This window comes from Polypterus senegalus, chromosome 1, assembly GCF_016835505.1.
Source record: "Polypterus senegalus isolate Bchr_013 chromosome 1, ASM1683550v1, whole genome shotgun sequence".
In the NCBI taxonomy this organism is placed as follows: Eukaryota; Metazoa; Chordata; class Cladistia; order Polypteriformes; family Polypteridae; genus Polypterus; species Polypterus senegalus.
The window spans coordinates 340,965,010-340,981,603 of NC_053154.1; the positions used below are offsets into that span (position 1 = coordinate 340,965,010).

The 16,594-nt window shown below is 42.0% G+C and overlaps 1 long non-coding RNA gene across 2 annotated transcripts; it reads left to right on the forward strand.

Moving 5' to 3' along the window:
- Positions 1-8,049: 8,049 nt before the first annotated feature.
- LOC120517258 lies at positions 8,050-14,294 on the forward strand. 2 transcript variants are annotated; one of them, XR_005631007.1, is made up of 4 exons: positions 8,050-8,215; positions 8,348-8,445; positions 13,484-13,587; positions 13,769-14,294. It is a non-coding gene; the product is annotated as an uncharacterized LOC120517258 (long non-coding RNA). The 2 variants fall into 2 exon arrangements; XR_005631005.1 differs by lacking the exon at positions 8,348-8,445 and having other exon boundaries at positions 8,065-8,215.
- The last annotated feature ends 2,300 nt before the right edge of the window (positions 14,295-16,594 follow it).

Here is a 16,594-nt window from a genome sequence, read left to right on the forward strand (position 1 = left end):
GCTGTATTTAAAACCCCTTTATTTTAAGAAACATAATTTTGGGCCCCTCTGCCTTTAAAAAATTTTGGCCCCATCTTTTAACCCCCTTTCTTAAGTAAAATTCTAGAGAAGGCAGTCTTTTTAATCGTTAAATACCCCCCTCAAAAAACCCCGTATTTTTTTGAAAAATTTTCCCAGTCGGGTTTTTAGAACAAATCACAGCACAGAAACTGCACTTTGTTAAAAGTAGTAAATGTTTTTGGCGGTGAATGCAGACAGAGGCCATTTATCTGTTCTCTCACCTCTTAGATCTGAGTGTTGCTTTTTGACACCATTGATCAAAAACATTCTTAGAAATGCCTTAGTCAATGGGTGAGCCTCTCTGGCGGGGTTTTAAAATTTGGGTTTTTGAATCCTACCTGACATGGAGGAAATTTTTTTGTGAGTTGTGGTAATCAAATGTCAAAGACACATGATATTCAATTTTTGTTCCACAAGGCTCTATCCTGGGCCCGCTGCTCTTCTAAACCCCATGCCTCCGGGTCAGATTATCTCAGGTTACAACGTGAGTTACCACAGCTATCCCTGATGACACACAGCTGTTTTTAAAATTTAAAGCACCTAAATGCCCCCAAATTTTTCTGGGATACACTAACACAATGTCTTACGGTTTTTCCCTGAATGGGGGGGAAAAACCAAACTAAATAAAGAAAAAGGGGGGTTTTTAGTAATTGGCAAAAATTTGGATTCAGTGGGGTTATAAAGAAATAAACTTGATGCACAAAGGGTTTTAAAATTTAAAGGGCAAAGAAAAAAATTTAGGGGTAATTTAAAACGTAACGAATTTTAAAAAATGGCATAATCATCAGACCACTGGGACAGCATTTTTTCACTTAAGAAACATAGCAAAAGTTAGACCTTTTTATATCACTAAAAAGATGCTGAGAAATTAATTAAATTTTTGTTTTCAGTGGCCCCTGGGTTATGTTCGCCTCCTTGGACCCCCCAAAAAAAGACATAAATCATTTGAAAACGGGGTGCGGGTCGGCTGCTGAACCCCTAACTGGGAAAAAAAAAAACCCAACAATTTTTCCATTTTTAAATGTCACTACACTGGTTCCCTTGGTCATTCAGGATTGATTTTTAAAAAATTTTTAGGGTTTTTAAAAAGCCTTTTTTAAATAATTTAATTTTATATGGAATCCCCTGGGGGTTATTTTCCCAAATCGAAACCCCTTTAGATCTTAAAAATGAGTGTCCCCTTATAATTTCCCAAAAAGCTAAACTTAAAAGAAGTGGTGAGGGGGAAGCCTTCGGGTTTTAGACCCCCAAAATCGGGAATAGCCCCCAAAAGGGGTTCCACCAGGCGGGATACAGTAGAGCATTTAAAAAAAACACTCCCGAGAACATATTATTTTAACAGGGGCCTTCTTATAACTTCTTTTTTAATTTAAATGCTGATACTCTGTTGTTAAATTTTTCCATAATAATTATTCACAGGGGCTCCAAAATCCATACTGACCCCTACTCTCTTTTTTGTTTTTTTTTTCCCTGGTTTTTTTGTGGTGGTGACCTGCGCCCCCCCTACCTAAAGCATCGGGATGAAAATTTGAGGGGGCTGAAAAGGAAGTCACGTGACCATCAATCGGTCCTTCCATTGAAAACCCTAAATCCCCGGGGGGACTTTTTTGATTTATGTTGGGGGGGGGTTGCCTAGAGGGGATGGGCGTTCTCGTGGTCTGGAACCCCCAGTTTTTATTTTTTTCCCCACCCTTTTGGGTTTTTGTTTTTCTGTCCCCCCCTGGCCATGGACCTTACTCTTATTCTATGTTAATTCAGGGTTGACTTATTTTTTATCTTTTATTGTGTCTTCTATTTTTCTATTAAATTTTGTAAAGCATTTTTGGCTACATTTTTTGTATGAATATGTCTATATAAAAAAAATTTTGTTGATTGATTGATTGATTGATAGATTGTTAAATGCTCAATTCAAAACCCGGGAAATACCGCTTTTAAGCCCCCTCATATTAACATAATTTTACTGTATTTGTGCATTTTCCCTTTCTGTAAAGCACAAAAATTTTGTAAAATTTTTTTTAAAAATGTAAAAAACCCCTAAAAATTTTATTTTGTAAAAAAATATTTTTTTGTATACGTTTTTTGCGGGTTTTGGGAAAATTTCCAAAAAAAGTTCTTTTTTTTGGGGGTTAAACGGTTTTGGGGTTGGTTTAAGTTTTATAAAATTAAACACTGCTGCATTGTTTTTCTATTTACAGTTTTTGATGTCATGATTTTACCCCACTGTTAATTTCACGGACATTTTTGGGGTGTACACCTAGGAAAAATGTATACAATGCCTGCCCCCTTTTCCAAGGTATGAAATTTTCTGCGTTGTTACATACTTTTCCCAGGTATTGCATAAAATGCCTAGGACAAAAAAAGAAAAAGTACTTTTTTTTACCCCAAATTTTGGGGAAAATGCCCAGATTGGAAAGATCTTTAATAACAAAATGCCCTAAAATGAAAAAAAGAAATAAAAAAAATTTAAATAAAAGGGGATATCTTACTGGGAGAACAAAAAGAATCGGGAAGGGGCATTACTTAGCCTACTATTTTTTTCGAAAAGAAAGGGGGCTAGAATGGCATTTTAAATTGCATAACCTTCTTTTTCCAAAAGGCAATTGTTGTTTTGGCACTTAGTCTTGAAATACACCTCACAAATCCTTGGCCACTTCCTGCAGATTGAAGATCGTTTTCCCGTGGTGGGAACGTTCTTAAACCCTTTTGAGTAAGCCCTTTTTGACAAACCTTTTTTTTGATTTTGCATAAAAAGTTATTTCAAAATTTCCCTCACATTTCCCAAGCCCAGAAAAAGCGCCTTCTCACATTCATAACAACTGCCAAGAATTTGGCGGGCCCCCATCCCCTTGTGGGCGCCGGGGATGGGAAACCCCGACAGTGCCCCCCAAAGATGCAGGAGGAATTTTTTGTCAGTGTCCATTTTCTTTTTTTGGGGCCCCTGTACTTTAGTTTCCCTTTTTAAATTGTTCTTATTTTCCGATTCTCAATTTTGGGAAGAAAATATTGCCCCAAATTTTTAAACCCCCCCATAACCTTCCATTTCCTCCCAGGCCTTTTATTAGCATGTCCAAAAGATCACATGAACATTTTCCCACTTTCTGCATGTATGGGCACCACTGTTTTCCTTTAAGCACACACAACCGCGGCAAAAAAGGAGGGTTCTTCACTATCCATGCCTTCCCTGCTACTTTCGTTTTTTTTAATCATGGTTAATTCTGGTTTTTTTGTGCGTAACCCCGGGTTTTTCTGTTATGGTTTTGTTTTTTCCCCAGCTGTATTTTTTTGTACACTTTTATTATTTTTTCCAGTTGTCCTGTCTGTACACCTGGAAAAAACATCTTGGGGTATGGAAGACATTGTGAGACCCTGGGGAAAAATAAAGACAGCTTGGTCAATCTGGTGTAGTGCCCAAGGGTCATCGGAAAAATCCCGCCCATGGTTTTAGTTTACTTCGTTTTTCTAGGCTTCTACAAAAAAAACCAAAAGTGTGGGACTATAAAAACTGGGGACCAAAAGAACTAAACCCTTAGGTTTTGAAATTTGCTGATTCAGGGCTAATGTTTTTAAAATACTTTTTTAACTAAAGTCATAAGAAAAAAACCTTTATTAAAAAATCTTGAACACTGCCCCCCAGGGCAGATGAAGGGTTGGTGTCCTAGGACTGTGCTTCTCTGTCTTTTTAACCCTTTTGCCTGGTGTTTTATGAAAAAGGGGGTTTTTAAACTTTAATTCACCTTTTGTCTTCAGTCACAAAAAACGACACCCAAAAAAAAAGTGTCCACAACCCACTTTAATTTTGCAGTAAAAGGGGCTTCTATGGTGTTTCTCAAAATTCCAGAGGACGGGCCCCTTTTTTTTCATAAGTTAAACCGTATTCCCTCGCTCCAGCCGCCATTTTTTTCATTTTGGGCATCCAAGAGCAAAAGCATATTGTGGATGTTTGGGGTTTGCCCCCCGTTAGACACTTCCCTGGCTTTGGGGTTTGGGCTTCCCATGGACAATCTTCAAAGTTGGCCAGTACAGTATTCCATCAGGCTGTTGACCATTTTTATTCTCAAATTCCGGGCCGTTGTCGGACTAAAAACCCCCGATGGTGCTCCAAGCCAAAAAGTCTATCAAGTTGTAAGCTACTTCTTCCGCTGTTTTTTGATTTGACAGGCCGGGGGCCCAAATTTGGGTGAGATGATCTTGGTACACCATTATAAACTTTTTATTCCTTATCAGGATGGGACTGAAAAGTTGGTCCCCCTTTGACGGTGGGGAACTGAAATCAGAAAAACACCATAGGCTTCACTACAATCCCTTTTTTTTTACACCTTTTTTTTTTTCTTCTGGCGGAAACAAAGGTGAATAAAATTTTTCTAAGTCATGAATGGTAACGGTCTTGTATTTGGGTGCAAGCTTTTTTCAACATTGTGTTTTCCCCTTCCATGGCCAAGGGCCAAATGAGCATCGGGGGAAGTAAAATAATTCAGAATCTCTGGTAAAACTGGATAGCCCCATGCCTTCTTTAACAGGAAAAAAAAACTTGCATGCCCCATCCCTGACCGGGGGAAGTTTTTCCCAATTTATTTCCTGCTGGGGATGAACAGACTTTTCTCATGCCTACCTTTGGGTGTTATTGTGGGGGAACAGTCATTGTGTGCCCCAACTCTCCCCCCTCCCCCACTAGAACTACGGGGTAGGACTTTTTAATTCTTTTAAATTATGGAAATAACCCATCATCATCCTCTTTCCCATACCTTTTCCAAAATTTCGGAAAAATTTTGGAACAGGGGGAAAAGGGGACATTGAATTGAGTGTTTATTTTTCAGAGTTGATTGTTGGTTTGTAATATTTGTCCCCCAAAAGGGGGGGAATTGTCTGTTTTTTATTGTTAATGTATGATTTTACACTTAATGGATGGATGGAAAATGTTTTCAAAATTGTTTGGTTTGTGTTCTGTCTGTGGGAGTGTGGTTGGAAAGGGGGCCAAGGTAGGCGTTACTCAAATCCCCCCCAAAAATAAATAAATCCCCGGGGCCCCAGTGAGGGTTTTTGAATCTAGTGGCCCCGGACCCCCAACAAGGGACCTTGCCTTTTCCCGGGGTACCACCTAACTGTAGTAGGGCCACCAAAGCCTCACCCAGGTGAGCCAGAGTCATGTGAGTGGGGGATGGGGTTTACATGGAGGAGGAAAAGAAAGGAAAAAAAAAGTCAAAAAAAATAAGAGGGATTGTGCCTGTGTGGTAGGGACATCAGCCATACCTGCAGGTATTTTTTAAAAGTCAGTCATTAAGGGGGCGCACTTGGGTTGATGGTGGTCTGTTGAAGGGTCGGGGGGCTTGCTGGCCCCCCTACATCTAAATATGAGAAAATGAGACTCAGTTGAATTACCCAAAAGGGAAATCCTTCCACAAAATTGGGGGAGTGAAAAATTATGTCCAGTGTTTTTTTAAGTTTTAGTAAAGCCATAGAAATCAATGGGCTGTTGTTTAATGTATTTTCATAGATTTGAAGAAAAGGGTTAATCATAAACGTGTGTTAAACAGTCAAAGGGGCGACTATTAAAGTGGAGTAAAATCTTCAAAATGGCAACACAGCCAAGTGGGACCCTTGGTTTACATTAAAGGGGTGTGACAAGTGTGGGCCCCCCGTCTTAAAACGTATCAAGTAAAGCAAGCCGGCCGGGCTGTCTTTTTGGGGAAAGGGGGAGTGCCTGAGGCCTTTAGTGCTAATCACACAGAATCTTTTTTTGTGCCCTTTGCTTTGAGTTCCCTTTTAATTTTTTTATACAATTTTTAAAGACCTTTTTCCCCCTTTTTTTGTTTTTTTTACAATCTGCAGAAACTTTGACATCTTGCAAAATCCTGTTTAAAGTTTTGGAATTACAAAAAAAAAGGAGTTTGTGGCTCCTTTTTATTTTTTGCTTTCAGATTCCCCAAAAAACACAGTTATAGTTTTTACTATTAATTTTTTTTTTTTGGAAAAAGGATAAAAAGGGAAGGTTATGACTGAAATACTGGAAGAAACTGAACTCGAACAGAGAGACAGTAAAATGTTAGAGCAGGCTGCTTGTTTGACAAAACATGGAAACACGGTGACTGGTCGCCTAAAAGTTTTAAAGATTCTACTGGTGATTCGTGTGAATTCATCCAACCTGAAATGTAAAGTCTGTTGAGTTGTGTCTTCAGCAGTGCGTAACGCATACAGAAGTGCCAACCTGTAATTATATCACTTCTGATTGTTAATTACATTTAAATTAAGATAATTGTCACTTATCTACTGCTACCTAAAGTAAAGCAGTTAGTCGATGGTGTAACTGAAGGAGTATCATTTGGCTTAATTCATAAATGTGCCCGAGTGTCATCAGCAAACAAGCAGACGTTAATGTTGTGTTTATGAGTCACATGACATAATGGTGACAATGAAGAAAACGAAGTAAAAGATCTGCTCTTAAATAAGTACAAGTATAACTACTGGTGCTGTAGTGCAATCTGTGCCTTGTATTCACCTGAAGTCGCTGCCTTTTAGCATTAGCGAAAGTGAGAGTGTGTGGGCAATACAGAAGTGAATTGAAGAGACCTGAGTAAGGGGCCTCCTGAAGTGCTGTCGGAGGGGCACCCTCTTCTTCATCATCTGTGTCTTTGTCACGTCCACTCTGTTAGCAGACAAAGCTTTGTGTGCCATCTGGAGGGCAGTGGCCGCCGTGTCCTACAAATAACATGTAGTGTGATGGCACTACGGTACATCTGCTCCATCTGTAGTCTAGGTTATATAACTGAAGACATTCATGCAATATTGACTGGCAGTACTACAGCAGGAGGAATTGTGTCTGCCATTTCAGAAGTCTTATCTTTCTTCATAAAACTGATATGTTATTTGTATCTTCACCTGTTAATCTGCAGCTGTCATCAGAATGTGTCTTGTTCTCTTATAAATGTTGTCTCTTTCCATGTAAAGTTGCAGCCATTAACCCTAATGTCCTAATTCTACGACTTTGTCATTTGAGACTGACGTGATCATTTCCTCGTGACTCTGATTCCTTGGGTTTTGAGAGCAGCAGCTCAGTGCTTGCAGTTTGCTCTTTGGTTGAATTTTTGTGTAGCGGATGCTCCATGCTATCACCCCTCACTCGACTATGTCATTTAAAAGTAATGATGTCAGGCAAAGAGGAGAAAGACGCTGACTAAGCAGCAATCTGGATGCACTTTGAGCACTGGAGAAGCTTAAGCTAAAGGAGTTTTTTCACATGTAATGTATAGTTCTTTACGGTCTGATAAATATTAATATATTTTTCCATGTTCAGGTTTAAGGTTCTATGAATGTCAAATCCTGAAAAGCTGTCCTCTAGGAGCCTGCAGCTTTGGTTTTGAAGTCAGCAATTATCATCCTGTGAGGAACACATGAACAGTAAATAGCTGATCAATATTAAAGTGTGACGTCTGGACAGATACTGTACCTGTATCCCCGGAAGCACTCCGGATGACCCAGCTCCTCTTCCCCCCAGCACTTCCTGGTGTGGCGGAAGTGCTGAGGTCCAGGGCTCCAAAGGCATGAGGGTGCCCCCTGCCTGTGACCACGGGCCCCTACAGGGTGGAGCTTCAAAGCTCTGTACCCGTGGCCCCCAAAGGAACCAGGGCGGTCGCCCCCAGATGGTCTGGGAAGGCGCCAAGCCCTCCTCCAGTCCTCCTGGGCATCCCGGCCAGGTAAGCCACCCCAGCCACCGCTGACAGTGTGTGCCCTGCGGTGGGCTGGCACCCTGCCCGGGGTTTGTTCCTGCCTTGCCCCCTGTGTTGGCTGGGATTGGCTCCAGCAGACCCCGTGACCCTGTAGTTAGGATATAGTGGGTTGGATAATGGATGGATGATCGCTAAGAGGTTCAGGTGTCATTACAGCTAAGGGCTCACTGGAGAGTGAACGCTTGTTTTGGCTCACAGCTTCATATTATTAGAAGATGGAGGTGAAGATAGTTTCATTTTTAGTTAAATGCTCAGGCCTTGTGCATAAAGCATATCGCATTACAACTCTGTCACATCCCACTGTTGATGACATCGCTCTTTCTGTATTTACTGCCTCATTGGCTCTAACGGCTGTTTAGTTGTTATTTTTATAAGTGCTGGCACATTAATAAAGCTGCTGAGGGTGAACTGGCAGGATTGGATTTCAGAAGCAGGTAAGGACTTGAAAGTTTTGTAGCAACGATTATTTGAAAGAGAGATATTTGCAATGAGATATTTTATGCTGATGCACACAGTTCTGCAGTGGAGCTGGCTGTTGGTTTGATGGTGGATTTGTAAATTTACAGAATAAAGAGTGTGCTGGTGTTACTGGTAATCAAGAAGGCATTGTCACCAACAAGTGCTGATGACAGCTCATCTGTGACATGATTCTGGTGACCGAGAGGTGTGTGTGTGCAGACTTTACAAAGACAAGAAGAGCAAAGGGAAGTGGTGCTTTTGATTTTAGTCTGTTGAAAAGTGTTTCTGTTCTGCTTTATTATTATTATTATTATTATTATTATTATTATTATTATTATTATTATTATTATTATTATTAATAATAATTTCTTTAGCATTTTAGCTCCGAGGTTGCGGGGCCCTGGGTTTATGAGGTTCACCCTGGGTTTCTCAAGGCTCTGGATGTTGTAGGGTTGTCCTGGTTGAAACATCTCTGCAACATTGCATGGACATCGGGGGCAGTGCCTCTGGATTGGCAAACCATGGTGGTGGTCCCCGTTTTTAAGAAGGGTGACCGGAGGATATGCTCACACTCCTCAGCCTCCCTGGTAAGGTCTATTCAGGGTGGTGGAGAAAGAGTTTGGTCGACGGTCAAATCTCGGATTCAAGATGAACAATTCGGATTCAGCCCCGGCCGTGGAACACTGGACCAGCTCTTCACCCTGGCCAGGATCCTGGAGGGGGCATGGGAGTTTGCCCAACCAGTCCACATGTGTTTTGTGGATCTGGAGAAGGCATTGACCGTGTCCATCAAAGCATCCTGGGGGTGTGCTCCAAGAGTACGGGGTACAAGGCTTGTTGTTACGGAGGAGCAGGAGCTTGGTCTGCATTGCGATAATAAGTCGGACTCGTTTCCTGTTGAGGTTGGACTCCGCCAGGGCTGCCCTTTATCACTGATTCTCTTCATAAGTTATATGGACAGAATTTCTAGGCGCAGCTAAGGAGCAGAGGGGGTCCGGTTCGGTGACCTCAGAATCTCATCTCTGCTATTTGTGAATGACGTGGTTCTGTTGACTTCATCAGACAGTGACCTCCAGCTCTCACTGGAGTGGTTTGCAGCCAAGTGTGAAGCGGGAATGATAGTCAGCACCTCTAAATCCAAGGCCATGGTTCTCAGCTGGAAAAGGGTGGAATGCTCTCTCCGGATTGGGAACACATTACTGCCTCGAGTGGAGAAGTTCAAGTATCTCGGGGTCTTGTTCATGAGTGAGGAAGGATGGAGCGGAGGTCGAAGACGGATCAGTGCGGCATCCGCATTAATCCGGGCTCTGCAACGGTCTGTCTTGGTGAAGAGAGAGCTGAGCTAAAAGGCGAGGCTGTCGATTTACCAGTCGATCTACGTTCCTACCCTCACCTATGGCCACGATCTTTGGGTAGTGACTGACAGAGCAAGATCGCGGATACAAGCGGCCGAAATGAGTTTGCGCCGCAGGGTGGCTGGACTTTCCCTTAGAGATAGGGTGAGGAGTTCAGTTATCCGGGAGAGACTCAGAGTAGAGTCGCTGCTCCGCCGCATTGAGAGGAGTCAGTTGAAGTGGTTGGGCATCTGGTAAGGATGCCCTCTGGACACCTCTCTGTGGTTCCCGCATGTCCCACTGGGTGAAGGCCACAGGGCAGACCCAGGACACGTTGGAGGGATTATATCTCCTGGCTGGCTTGGGAACGCCTCGAGGTACTCCCAGAAGAGCTGGAGGAGATGGCGGGGGCGAGGGAGGTCTGGGCTTCCCTGCTTAGGTTGCTGCCCCCGCGACCCGACCTCGGATAAGTGGTGGATAATGGATGGATGGATGGAATTTCTTTAGCATTTGCCTTTATGCAATGTGACTTACAAGGAAAGTTATAATGTATACAAGAATCAATACAAAGTGCAAACATCAAAAGCAATAGAGATGATAAAAAACCAAGCAAGACAGATTAAGCCCTACTACTACCACAACCATATAATATACATGCAAATAGACAACTAGACTGAGACACGCACTTCAATTTCCTGAATTCTTTGTCAGTAGAAGAGCAGCTGTGCTACAGAAGGGAAAGTAAGCCATGTGATGGTCAACAGGAATGGGTTGGTGTCCTGCTGGGATGGTTTAAAGTTCTTTACCAGGCCAGGAGGGAAGTATAATGGAAAGACAGTTAGAGACCACTTGCATGGACTATAGGTGACTGCATGGATACCTGCAGGGCATGCTGGGAATTGTAGCCTAATTACACAGCCCTGTGGTGTTTCATGGGTGCCACCAAGGAGAGCTACAGGGACAAATCATCCCCATTTCAAGTGTAGCAGTGGTACCACTAAAAGGACTCCATTTCCCAGCAGCCCCAAAAGGGATTGCCCTCATTGGATGTCTGAAACGGGTGCAGGGGCTGCTGGGGACAAGAAGGACCAGCGGAAAACTTGAAAAGTGGCAGGTGAAGCAGCAAGAAGAAGGTCTGTGCTTCTGTGTGTCCTGCGTGTCCCATCCCACGTAACCACCGTGAAGTCATTTGTACCCAGGATCGTTTCCTGCTAGGATGAACAGACTGTCTCATGCCTGCCTGTCGTGTGTATTGTGATGGAACAGTCATTGTGCGTCCGCAACTCTCACCCTTCACCGCTCAGAACTACTGGTAGGACTGTTTAATTCATTTATTATGGAGGCTGGATCATCATCATCCTCTTTACGCCATACCATTTCATCCATTTCTGCCACATTGTAACAGTGATAAGGACGTTGCCATGAGTGTTTATTGTCAGAGTTGATTGTTGTGTGTAATATTTGTCTCACCGAAGGGGAAGGGGAGGTTGTCTGATTTTTATTGTTAATGTATGATTTTACACTTAATGGATGGATGGATAATAGATATTTCACACATTCGTTTGGTTTGTGTCTCTGTATGTGAGAGTGTGTGAGTCGGGCCAAGGCTGAGTGCGTTCCTCAAATCCTCACTGAAAAAATAAATAAATCACCGTCCTAGTGACGGTTTGAATCTGAGTGGCACCGGACCGCTACACAAGGGACCTTCGTCTGTCCCGGAGGTACCATCTACCTGTAGTAGGGTCACACAGCCTCATCCAGGTGAGCCAGAGTCATGTGAGTGTGGATGAAGTTTACATGGAGGAGGAAAAAGAAAGGAAGAAAAGTCAAGAAAATAAGAGGGATTGTGCCTGTGTGGTAGTAGGACATCAGCCATACCTGCAGGTATTTGTTAAAGTCAGTCATTAAGTGAACTGACACTTGGGTTGATGGTGGTCTGTTGAAGGGTCTGGGGGCTTGCTGGTGCCCCCTACATGTAAATATGAGAAAATGAGACTCAGTTGAATTAGCAAAAGGGAGCTCCTTCCACAGGTTAAGAGTGAGTAAGTATGTCCAGTCGCCTTTTAGTTTTAGTAAAGCCATAGAAATCAATGGCGCTGTTGTTTAATGTATGTTCATAGATTTGAAGCGCTAAACGTTAATCATGAACACTTGTGTTGAACAGTCAGAAGTGAACGACTATTAAAGTGGAATAAAATCTTCAAAATGATCAACACAGCCAAGTTGTGACCCTCGGTTTACATTAAATGGTGTGACGAGTGTGACGAGTCTGTCTTCATCGTATCAAGTGAAAGTGAGCGTCTGTCTGTTTGTGAGGCGGAGTGCCTGAGGCCTTTAGTGCTAATCACACAGAATCTTCTTTGTGCCCTTTGCTTTGAGTTCACTCTTTTAATCTTTTTATAGCTAATTGTTAAGAAGACTCTCCCTTTTTTGTTTCTTTTACAATCTGTAGTAACGGCTGACATCTTGCTAATCCTGTTTGAAGCTGAAATTACAAAACAAAGTTGTAGATGTGACTCCTTTTTATGTTTTGCTTTCAGATTCCCCTAAAGACACAGTTATAGCTTTTAATATTAATTGTATTTTTTTTGGAAAAAGGATGAAAAGAAAGGTTATGACTGAAATACTGGATGAAACTGAACTCGAACAGCGTGACAGTAAAATGTTAGAGCAGGCTGCTTGTTTTACAAAACATGGAAACACGGTGACTGGCCGTCTAAAGAGTTTTAAAGATTCTGCTGGTGATTCGTGTGAATTCATCCAACCTGAAATGTAAAGTCTGTTGAGTTGTGTCTTCAGCAGTGCGTAACGCATACAGAAGTGCCAACCTGTAATTATATCACTTCTGATTGTTAATTACATTTAAATTAAGATAATTGTCACTTATCTACTGCTACCTAAAGTAAAGCAGTTAGTCGATGGCGTAACTGAAGGAGTATCATTTGGCTTAATTCATAAATGTGCCCGAGTGTCATCACAAACAAGCAGACGTTAATGTTGTGTTTATGAGTCACATCACATAATGGTGACAATGAAGAAAACGAAGTAAAAGATCTGCTCTTAAATAAGTACAAGTATAACTACTGGTGCTGTAGTGCAATCTGTGCCTTGTATTCACCTAAAGTCACTGCCTTTTAGCATTTAAACGTGGGCGAGTGCCACAAGTGGGCAATACAGAAGTGAATTGAAGAGATCTGAGTAAGGGGCTTCCTGAAGTGCTGTCGGAGGGGCACCCTCTTCTTCATCATCTGTGTCTTTGTCACGTCCACTCTGTTAGCAGACAAAGCTTTGTGTGACATCTGGAGGGCAGTGGCACCGTGTCCTACAAGTAACACGTGGTATGGTGGCACTGTGGTACATCTGCTCCATCTGTAGTCTAGGTTATTAGTAAAGACATTCATGCAATATTGACTGGCAGTACCACAGCAGGTGGAATTGTGTCTGCCATTTCAGAAGTCTTATCTTTCTTCATAAAACTGATTTTTTATTTGTATCTTCACCTGCTAATCTGTAGCTGTCATCAGAATGTGTCTTGTTCTCTTATAAATGTTGGCTCTTTCCATGTAAAGTTGCAGCCATTAACCCTAATGTCCTAATTTACGACTTTGTCATTTGAGACAGATGTGATCAGTTCCTCGTGACTCTGATTCCTTGGGTTTTGAGAGCTCAGTACTTGAAGTTTGCTCTTTGGTTGAATTTTCGTGTATCAGGGCGCTGGGACTCATCCCTCACTTTACTAATATGTCATTTAAAAGTAATAATGTCAGTTAAAGAGGAGAAAGACGCTGACTAAGCAGTAATCTGGATGCACTTTGAGCACTGGAGAAGCTTAAGCTGTAGGAGTTTTTTCACATGTAATGTATAGTTCTTTACGGTCTGATAAATATTAATATATTTTTCTATGTTCAGGTTTAAGGTTCTATGAATGTGAAATCCTGGAAAGCTGTCCTCTAGGAGCCTGAAGCTTTGGTTCTGAAGTCATCAATTATCATCCTGTGAGGAACACATGAACGGTAAATGACTAATCAATATTAAAGTGTGACGTCTGTACAGATACCTGTGACATGTCCTCCCTGTACTCTTCCCTGCTCCTCTGCACTTACTCAGTCAGTCTTTTCAGCTGCTTTGGTTTGTCTTCATGTTTTCTAAGCTACTTACATGGCACTTAGTCTTTACTTTTCTTCTTTTTTTAAGGTACAGATGGCGCACATTTGGAGAACAATTGTCTTTTTATTACCCGTACTTCATGCCCAAGGTGAGTGATGAATGTAATTATATCAAAACGTATCTGCTAAGCGGCTATGGGTATCTGGCGCCTGAGGAGCTCCATAGGCGGCTAACCCAATGCAGGCATTGCAGGTGACCTCAAAACACACGGTAGCACTGATGATGAATCACAACCTGGACGGCCATTTATGTCATTCCTGAGGGTGTCCGCTCTTGTAGGAAGAGGTCATCATGTAGCGGTGCTACTGAGGATTGAAACTTCAGCTCCCAGCAGTCCCTGCAGTGGCTCTGATTGGTCGTCTGCTGAGCGTGCAGGGGCTGCTGGGGACAAGGAGGCCAGCGTGATATTTAAAAGGTGGCCAGTTCTACAGAGAGGAGGAAGTCCTTTGTGTTTCGTGTCTGGAGTGACCTGTCTTTTTGCCTTCCCGTTTTACTACCCGTGGATTCTTGTTTTGTCCTCAATCGTCTCCTGGTTTGGGTGTATGGACTGTCTGGTGTCTTCCTGCTGCATGAGGACTGTCTGAGGATTTGTTATCGTCCTGTGAAGAAAGGAGCATTCCTGATCCCATTCACACGTCATCATCTCATCAGGAAATACCGGTAGGACTGGCCTTTACATTCACATACAGCGAGCCGATCTCGGGACTTTCTACCACTATCATTTCATTCCATCAGTTGCGGTTTTCATGGACTTTATCGCGTGTGGTTTTTGTTAGTAATTTGTGGTTGCGTAATTTGTATTTATTGCATAATCGCTGGAAGGGAACTGGGTTGTGATTGTTGTAGTTTGCCAATATTGTGTTCATTGTGTTTAATACATTCTTCAATTTCTGTTTTATTACTGATTGCTGTTTCATCACTGTGAAGGAGTTTGTGCGAGTCGGGCCAAGGCTGAGTGCGTTCCTGGGATCCCCACGTAACAAATAAACAAATCATCGACGGTGTGAATCTTAGCTGGGTTTTTTAGTCTGCTATAATCATATGTGGTGTCTGATTGATCTGCTGGTGATAGACTGGGCTTTATAACCATTGACTGTCACAGATCAGTTCCCAATATCCCAAATTCAAATTTAATATTGAAAAAAGTGTTGCACCATCCAGAAATTCTCAAATGTCAGCTAATGAGGCTGATAAGGCATCATGGTAGTCCTTATGATTTACGTCAATGAACCTCTGAGATTAGGAGTGATACTAAGTGGCAGTCACCTTGGCCATGTCCATCTTCAGTAGCCTGGAGCTTCACCTTCTCCTGTAGGACAGAAGCAGGTCCAGGTCTCCTTGTCATTGACTCTTACCTCAAGTGAGATCAGTCATCCATAACAAATCACAACGTGCCCACGAGTTAATGTTTTTATGAGACGGAAAAATCATCAGCTTTGACAAATGGACTCTTATAAAAATTAAATGATAAATGTTTAGAAGAGTCATGTGAAAAATAATCAATCTCATCTCTGAAATCTGGAAAAAATGATCTCACATTACAATTAAAGTGCTAACCTGTTCAACTGGTCCGACTCTGGCACGTCGCTCGTTTCCTTGAACTTGTTTAATTCCCACAGTCTTTCTCCTTTAGTTGCCTCTGCTCATGTTGTTTTGTCAAATCCACATTGTAGGTTTTAGTTAAGTGAATGTGAAAGCAGGTGATGACTTTTAACAGGGTGACACCTGTTGTTGGATAATTTTGTTCATTTAATGACATAAATGCATTTATTCAGGTGCCCTAATATCAGATTTTTGCTTCAGACCTGAACATCATTGGTATCAAATGTTTGTTATAATAGAAGAAATCAGGAAATGAAAGGAATTAATGGCAAGGTCTACTTTACAGTCATAGACTTATTAAGTGAGAGTCAACGTACATCTGGGCAAATTCAGTGGTACAAAGAGAAAGCAGAGAAATGGAAAGTTTGAATTAAATGAAAATTGGCATCATCACGCAGAACATGAGAGTCTATACTGGTGATGGAGATACTAAGAAAGAAGCATCAAAAATCAATAGATAAGGGTTAGGGTTAGAACAGTTAGCTAATGGTTTAGCATTAAGTGCAAATTTGGACAATGAACTCCGGAGGACAGTGTTAACATTTGCAAAAAGCCTTGGAACACATAAGGTTAAAAGTAAGGTATGGTAGGCGGTGAAGGAGGGGATGAAAGAACAAGAGTCACAAGCAGAAGACACATAGACATAAAAACAAATGAAACACGACAAACATCTGGGCTCTGTGTTCGAGGCTAAAGGGCGAGAGTTAGCGTAAAATAGATAAAATAACAGGAAGTGGGAGGAGATAAAAATAATCAGATATTGCCAGGAACACTCAAGTGTGAGTTCTGAAAGTGAGAAGCCCAACCAGTGTGGCTGTATGGCTGAGAAATTTGAGCCACCTAAAAGCAGAAAGATGAGCTCCTCATTCAGCAGAAATACATAGGCTGAGATGGCTGCTAGTGGTCTCCTTAAGAAAAAGAAAAGCAAATAAGGAAGGCCACACCATGGCAAGGTTCATGTGTGTTATGGAGAACGTTATGGAAAGCGGAATGAGGAGTTTTGGCATATTTGACATGGCAGGGAGGACAACCCATCTGGAAAAGCAGAACAACTGTCAGTAGAAATTAAGGAGGTCAAGAGAAAGGCAGAGGCTTAGGTGGCGAGACATGGTGGCAAAAGATTGGGAGGTGAAGGATCTGAGGGCAGAGTCCTCTGCAGAGAGGGATAAGTGGAGACAAAGAATCGGGATGATCTGTCTGTAACAGAAGGGAAAGTGGCATCAAGTGAAGAGGAAATACTTTTTACACGTC